The 8,554-nt window shown below is 42.1% G+C and overlaps 1 long non-coding RNA gene across 1 annotated transcript; it reads right to left on the minus strand.

Annotated features, from left to right (window-relative positions):
- Nucleotides 1-1,329: 1,329 nt before the first annotated feature.
- LOC129641704 (uncharacterized) lies at nt 1,330-6,515 on the minus strand. Its single transcript, XR_008709407.1, has 2 exons — nt 6,269-6,515; nt 1,330-1,476 (listed from the first exon to the last, which is right to left on the minus strand). It is a non-coding gene; the product is annotated as an uncharacterized LOC129641704 (long non-coding RNA).
- Between the last annotated feature and the right edge of the window lie 2,039 nt (nt 6,516-8,554).

Here is an 8,554-nt window from a genome sequence, read left to right on the forward strand (position 1 = left end):
GCCGTTCCCTTCTCCAGGGGATCTTCCCAACCAGGAATTGAACCAGGGTCTCCTGCATTGCAGGCCAGTTCTTTACCAGCTGAGCTACCAGGGAAGCCCATATTAGTGGGTACCAGCTTTGAAATCCCATCCTGGAGTTCTCCCAGATTTGTGATTCTTATTTTCTCTTACTTTTCATTTCAAACTTAATTCAGTGATGTTACTGAGTCTACTATGTACAAGACACTGGGCTAGGTGCCATGGAGGATACCCAATACATAACTTGTGGTTCCTCAACTGCCATTGTTGTTTAATTTTTTTGTGTATGTCTTGTCTGGACTGTGGGTCTTTTTGGCTTGTTTATGTAAGACATGTATATCCAGTACCTGCTTTGTTTCAAGTACAAAAGAAGATTCAGTGATGAATAGGTATCTTTCTTTCAGGTTCTCAGAATCTAGTAAGGAAGACTCTGAAAATAATGTTTATAAAACAATGAGATAAGTTTTATAAGAGAAGGGTGTGCAAAATGCTGTCTAAGGCTTCAGGGAGTAGATGTCACTTGATCCAGAGCTGAGGGATAAATAGATGTGCCAATGGAAAAAGTGAGACAGTGTGAATGAGAAGGTGATGGAAAGAGGGGTGATCAGGAAGGGGAAAAGGCAGTTTAAGGAGGAGGAACTGTACAGGTGAAAATGGAGAACTGTAGAAGAGCACAGAACGAGCGATATTAAGAATTTCAGCGAGGCTGGAGCATAGGGTATGTGGTGGGAGGACAGGAGACAAACCTAAAAAGTCAGGTGAATCAAGTTTAGAGGAGTCTCATGTTCAGCTGAGTCTTTTCTGCTGTAGAAGATAGTCCTGTGTCCTAGTCAGGTTTTTTGTATTTTATTTTTGTTTTTCTGACAAAGCAAAGAGTCTTTGTTGAGAAGAGGTGACTGTGCAGAGAGCAGCAGGGTAAGCAAATCCAGGAGAACTGCTTTGCCACATGGCTCGTAGTCTCAGCTTTATGGTAATAAGGCTAGTTTCCAGATTGTCTCTGGCCAATCATTCTGATTCAGGGTCCTTCCTGGTGGCTCACGCATTACTCAGCTGAGATTGATTCCAGCGAGAAGGATTCTGGGAGGTTGGTAGGACATATGGACTGGTGTCTCCTCTCCCTAGTCAATTTTTGAGTATACTCTTTGGAAGGATTCTTTTAGCAGCATTTGAGAATGCAGAGATGATATGGAGGAGATAAGGGCCTGAACAAAATCAGGACCGGGGCAGGGGTCAGGTGAAGAGAAGTAGAATTTGTGGGAAAGATTACATTAGTCTGTTCAGGCTGTTGTTATAAAATCCTGGAGCCTGGATGTCTTAAACAGCAGATATTTATTTTCTAACAGTCCTGGAGCTTAGAAATCCAAGATCAAGGTGCCATCAGGGTTGGTTTCTGGAGAGACTTTTCTTCCTGGCTTGTAGATGTCTGTCTTCTCGCCATGCCCTTACAGGACCTTCCCTCTGTACTCACATGGAGAGAGGGCTTTAGTGGCTCGTCCTCTTTTTTTTTTTTTTTTTTAACTTTATTGCATTTTCTTACAATATTGCTTCTGTTTTATGTTTTGGTTTTTTGGCCTCGAGGTATTTGGGATGTTAGCTCCCTGACCATAGATCAAACCTGCATCCCCTGTATTGGAAAGCGAAGTCCCAAACACTGGGAAGTCCCTTTCTTCCTCTCCTTAATAAGGACACCATCCTGTCAGGTTAACACCCCACCTTTATGACATTTAACCTTCATTGCCCCCTTTAACCTACATTAACCTTCATTAACCCTTCATTAACCCCCTTTAACCTTCATTGCCTTCTTAAAGGCCCAGTTACCCACTACAGTCACATTATCATCATATGAATTTGGGGAGGACACAATTCAGTTTGTAACAGAGATATATCTGAGACAGAATCAACAAGACATAGTTACCTATTTGATAACAGTGACTAATATTTTTACAGTGTTTGTAATTTACAGAATTTTTTCCCACATCTATTATCTGGTTAGAGCTTCACAACACTGTGGGAAAGGGATATTATTATCCCCATTGCACAGATGAGTAAACAGATTAAAAGAAGTTAAATAATACATCTGAGGCCTTATAGCAAGTAAGTACAGACCCTGGCACTGAACCTGGCCTTCGACTTAGAATTCCATGCCATTCTGATTTTCTTGTGAGAAGTGAGGGAGTAAAGAGGACTGAAAAGTTGAGGCCAGCTTGGCTCCCTTACCCTTATTCTCTGGGGAGCCCAGACTCTCTCTCAAGTCAACTGCTTACTCAAAACACTTTCAAACTCCTGCTACTTCCTCCTACCTAGGAAACTGTATATTATCTCTAGCCCCCTCCTCTAAGGTCTTTAGAAACACACATCTGCTCTCTCCTTTCTTGTGGGAAGTTATGTTGGCGGGGGGTGTGAATATAGAAATTTTAAACTTTTACTTTTACTGTTTAAATTTACACTGGTACCGATAGAAGGATTTTCTCTTTCCTCTTAACTGGCTAATTCTTACTCATGCCTTAAAACCAGGCCTATAGGTCACCTCCTTCATGACCTCTCCAGAATTGATGAGAACATGTCTGTGAGCACATAGTGCCCCAATATATTTCTGTCATCATATCTTGAATCATCAGATTGTGTAAGTTCCTTCAGGGCAGGCTGATATTCCTAGTATCTAGCAATAGCACCCACTTTGTGTCTGTTACATGTTGAATAAATGAATGATTTCATACATTGTGACATTCCTCCCACACCACAGAGCCCTTTTACTCTTTATCATTCTTCTCGGATACAGTCTGACTGCTTGTATCACTGAAGGTTCAATGCAGAAAACAAAAACCCCTCCAAGTAGTACAAGGATATGAAGACATAGGTGCTTACAAAATCACTTGGAATGTCTAGAAGCACCCACTCTGGGCTGAAACTCCAGCAATGGAGCTCCAGAACACGATAAAAGTGCTCTATCAGACGAGCTGCTACCTCTGCCATAGACAGAGAGGGTGGGGCACCTGGACGTCTCCACTGATGATGGGGCTTGAGAACAAGTGGTCGCAACTGTGATCCAGGGATCTGGAAGCTATAATCAGGACATTGCCGCCGCTGCACTCTGATGCAACCACCTCTCAATGTTTGCAAAGCTTGAGACATCACTGGGCTGCTGCAGTAGAAATAGATCACATCTCCAAGGCCTTCCTTGCCAGGAGAAATAGCCAAAGTAGCAGAGGGATGACCTTTGTCTCACTTCTGCCTTTTAAATCTCACCCAAGTACATCTGACTGACTACAAGGTATGTTGAGAAATAGAATCCTTATTTTTTTCAGCCTCTGCAGTATAGGAAAGCACACTGGAAGGAAAAAACATGTTAGGAATGTGGGAATATATGCTGAATGCTAATAAACATATCCACTACTCTGCTTGTATGACAATCCACCCAATGTCTTAATCACCTGTAACTGGGTCTCTTCCTCTCCCCTCCCCCTGCCTTCCCTCCCCAGCCCCCATCCCACTCCCACTCCCCCAACCCACCCAGGGGCCCCTGTTTGTGACGATCTCTGGTCCTGTCTCTCAGTCTTCTCCTTTAGGCTACAGTTTGCCCTTTTCTGTGACGTGGATGAGGCCAAAGTTCTTAGTTATCCTTAGCACAGTCCTTAATAGGACAAATGGATATACTGGACTTCATCAAAATTAAAAACAAATGCTCTTTGAAAGACATTGTTAAGAGAACTAAAAATAAGCCACAAACTAGGAGAAACGATTACAAATCACATATCTGACAAAGGACTTGTATCTAGAACACAGAAATAACTCTCAAAAATCAATAATAAGAAAACAAACAGCCCAATAAAAGAAATTGGGCAAAAGATTTATAGGCTTGTTCAGCAAAGAAGATATATGCATGACAAATAAACACATGAAAAGATATTCAAATCATTAGTCATTAGGGAAATACAAATTAAGACCACAGTGAAAAACCACTATATACACACCTAAAATTTAAAGTGATCTGAGTGTTGGAAAAGCTGTGGAGAACTTGGATCTCTCATATCCTGCTGGTGGGAGTGTAAAATGAATGGTACAACCCTCTGGAAACAATTCGGAAATTTTTTTTTTAAGTTAAACATACTGTGTAAGATGGTATGGGAAACCCAAACAAACTTCTTGGCCAACCCAATACCTACTATATGATTCAACAATTGTACTCCTAGATATTTACCCCAGGGAAGAAGAAACCAATGAGCACAGAAAGATTTGTACACAAATATTCTCGGCACCTTATTTATAATGAGAAAAAAAAAGTCCCCTGGAAACAATCCCAAATTCATCATCAGGTAAATGAATAAATGATTTATGGTAAATCAGATCAAACCAGTCAATGCTAAAGGAAGTCAACCCTGAATATTCACTGGAAGGACTGAGGCTGAAGCTGAAGCTTCAATACTTTGCCCACCTGATGTGAAGAGCTGACTCACTGGAAAAGACCTTGATGCTGGGAAAGATTGAGGGCAGCAGGAGAAAGGGGAGACAGGATGAAATGATTGGATAGTATCACCGACTCAATGGACATGAGTTTGAGCAAACTCTAGGAAATAGTGAAGGAGAGAGGAGCCTGGCATGCTGCAGTCCATGGGGTCACAAAAAGTCGGACATGACTTAGTGACTGAACAGCAAAAAACACAATGGGATACTTCTCAGGAATAAACAGAAATGAACTATGATTTCTGTTTGAACAATAAATAGAAATAAACAATAAACAAAAATGAACTGTGATTCATTCACAGCAATGAATGAATCTCAAATTTATGGTGAGTAAAAAGAGGCAAAAGAAAAAAGAGTATATACTGTATGAGTCCATTTACATAAAATTCTAGAAAATTCAAACCAATCTAATAGTCATAGAAAGCAGGTCAGTGGTTGGCTGGGGATGAGGAGGGGGAAGGCAAGAGAAATCGTCGAATGAAACAAAGGGGCATGAGGAAGTTTGAAGGGATAATGAATCATTCTTTATCTTGACTAGGGTAATGGTTTCATGTAAAAAACTCATGAAATTGTACACTTTAAATATATGTAGCTTATTATATGTCAATTATACCTAAATAAAGTTATTTAAATTTAAAATAAAGCAGAGGCCTTTGAACTGGGAAAAAACTGCTATGCTCCTTGTGTGTGTGTTTTCCAAGATCTTATTTCCCCAATCAAGCATCACACCCAGGGCCCCTGGGCCCAGCAGTGAAAGCTCAGAGTCCTAACCACTGGACCACCAGGGAATTCCCTCACTTCTCTCACTTTGTGAATGTCTGATGTCTGTCTTCCCCTGTAGAGTGAAAACACCATAAAGGCTAAGGCCATGCCTATTTGCATCTCTAATGTTTAACACAGAACCTGGTGCTTGTTAGGGATTTGACAAATACATGTTGAAGAAAGAAAAGAGAGAAGAGTTGAGAAGAGCTCCAAGTTTTAACCCTGAATGAAAGAGAAAGTGTGTCGTTGCTGATAGATAGGGAGGAATCAGGAGGCAAGGCAGAGGTGGAACACCCTAAGAGGTGAAAGGGAGCCACGTGACACTATGTCCGCAAAGCCAAGGGGAAAAGGCATTTGGATTTTTGGATTCCACAGTTAGACAGCATTGGCTCCCTTAAGAAAGCGATTTCAGACAGATACCGGGTTGTTTTCCCTCCCCAGTCTTCCCTATATACAAAACACCAAACTTCCCTATACAGTAGAACACCTACTTGGCTTCCTCCATCTTCAACAAGCTGCCATTCTAGTCCAAGCCCTCATTCTTCCTCATTTGTTCCGTTCCAGTAGGAGTTTCTTGGATGCCACTCTTGTTCTCTTCTGTCACAAGTTAGAGGGATTTTTTTTTTCAAGTTGTACGCTTTATTTATTTTTAATTTTTGGCCTCACAGCATGTGAGATCTTAGTTCTTTGACGAGGGATTGAACCACACTCCTTGCATTGGAAGCAGGGAGTCTTAACCACTGGACCACCAGGAAAAGTCCCTAGAGTTTTAAAACTAGGGACACAGGTCCGGTGCCTAGCTCTTCCTTGGAATCTCCTTGTCATTCAGTTTATCTCTTCACTGCAATGATTGGCACCCAAATGTGTTCAAGCTATGAAACTCTCAAGCTACATCACATCATCAGCTGGAATCAAGAAAGGAAACTACATAGGATATTAGTGATATATTTCTGCCTAGCAAATAACCCCAAAACGTTGAGGCTTGAAACAACAAAACCAAAAAAAAACAAATAAACTATTATCTTACATTTTCCGAGAGTCAGGTATCTGGGAGAGGCTTGAAAGTGAAAGTGAAGTCGCTCAGTCATGTCCGACTCTTTGTGACCCCATGGACACCAGGCTCCTCCGTGCATGGGATTTTCTAGGCAAGAGTACTGGAGTGGGTTGCCTCTTCCTTCTCCAGGGAACTTCCCGACCAGGGATCGAACCCAGGACTCCCGCATTGTAGACAGACACTTTATCGTCTGAGCCACCAGGGGAGAGGCTTAGCTGGCTGCTATTGTCTCAGGGACTCACATTCGGTTCCAATAAAGCTTTCGGCTGCAGCTCCAGTCATCTGAAGGCTTGATTTCTTTCTTTTTTTTTTTTTTAATATCTATTTATCTGGCTGTGCTGGGTCTTAGTTGAAGCGTGTGGATTCTTTAAGTTGCACCATGTGAGGTCTTTTAGTTGTGGCATGCTGAATCTGTTTTAGCTGTGGCATACAAACTCTTAATTGCAGTGTGTGGGATCCAGTCCCCTGATCAGAGATTGAACCTGGGCCCCCTGCATTGGGAGCACGGAGTCTTAGCCACTGGACCACCAGGGAAGTCCCCAACTTGATGTGCTTTTAAGATGCCTCACTTACATGGCTGTTGGTCAGATGCTTCACTTCCTTACTAGCTGTTGGCAAAAGGCCTCAGTTCCTCCACCACCTGGGCCTTTCCACAGGGCTGATTGAGTGTCCTCCTGATATGGCAGCTGTGAGCAGAGAGAGAGCAGAGAGGAAGCTGCAATGCTTTTTCTGACCTAGTGTTTTTACCTAATCCTCATCACTTCCACTTTATAGACAGTCCCCAACTAACCATGGTTAAACTTACGATTTTTCGTGTTTATGTTGGTTTGAAAGTGACACACATTCCTTAGAAACTGTAGTTAGAATTGTGAATTGTAATCTTTTCCTAGGCTATTGAGATGCAGTGCCATACTCTTCCCTAATGGGGATCATGACAGTAAACAACTGATGCCATTACAACCATTCTGTACCCATACAAGTATTATATTTTTCACTTTCGGTACACATTCAATAAATTACATGAAACATTCAACATTTTATTATAAAATGTTGTGTTAGATGATTTTGCCCAACTGTAGGCTAATAATAAGTGTTCCGAGCACATTTAAGTTAGGCTAGGCTATGGTGTTGTATGGCTTAGATGTATTAAGTACATTTTCAACTTAAAATATTTTTAATTTTTTATGGGTTTATTGGGACAAAGTCCCATAGTAAGTTGAGGAAGATCTACATTCTATTTATTAGAAGCAACTTAACATCCAGCTCATGCTTGAAGGGAGGAGAATTAAGCTCTGCTTCTTGAAGGGAGAGGACTTCTCATGTGAGGCAGTGGTAAAGAATCCATCTGCCAATGCAAGAGACAAAAGAGACGTGGGTTTGATCCCTGGGTCAGGAAGATGCCCTGGAGTAGGAAATGGCAACCCGCTCCAGTATTCTTGCCTAGAAAATTGCATGGACAGAGGAGCCTGGCAGGCTATAGTCTGCTGCTGCTGCTGCTACTAAGTCGCTTCAGTCGTGTCTGACTCTGTGCAACCCCACAGACGGCAGCCCACCAGGCTCCCCTATCCCTGGGATTCTCCAGGCAGGAACACTGGAGTGGGTTGCCATTTCCTTCTCCAATGCATGAAAGTGAAAAGTGAAAGTGAAGCCTCTCAGTCGTGTCCGACTCTTAGCGACCCCATGGACTGCAGCCTACCAGGCTCCTCTGTCCATGGGATTTTCCAGGCAAGAGTACTGGAGTGGGGTGCCATTGAGATGGCAAAAAGTCTGAGCACGTGCACGTATACCTGAAGGGAGAAATCTTAAAGAACTTGTGTTTATCTATTTTAAAACCATTAAAGGAAGGCAAAGGAAAAAGGTATGTTGAAGCCTTAAGGCAAGAAAGATTTTTGTCACCAGTTGTGAATAGTCATTCAAGCCAGTGCAGTAAAACAGTGGTTATGCAATGCAGTGCTTTTCTACTGAAACCGAGTCCCTCTAAAACTTAGTTCCCCTGCAGAGTTTGTGATTAACCTCTCTGTCCAAAACTTATTCCCTTTCTTGTCTCCTCTGACTTCAGTCCTGTGCTAACTGAATGCTAATCAATCAGAGTTAGATGGCTAAAATTGTTGTTGTAAGTAACACAACATACAAACAAAAACCATACAAACCATACAAACTACCACCATACAAACTCGGGTTGTTCCTCCAGGGCAAGATGAACTAACAGACCCCCAAGCCATGAACCACCTGGCCAGAGAATCATAAACCAGAGATATG

This window comes from Bubalus kerabau, chromosome 1 (assembly GCF_029407905.1).
Source record: "Bubalus kerabau isolate K-KA32 ecotype Philippines breed swamp buffalo chromosome 1, PCC_UOA_SB_1v2, whole genome shotgun sequence".
NCBI classification, from domain to species: domain Eukaryota; kingdom Metazoa; phylum Chordata; class Mammalia; order Artiodactyla; family Bovidae; genus Bubalus; species Bubalus kerabau.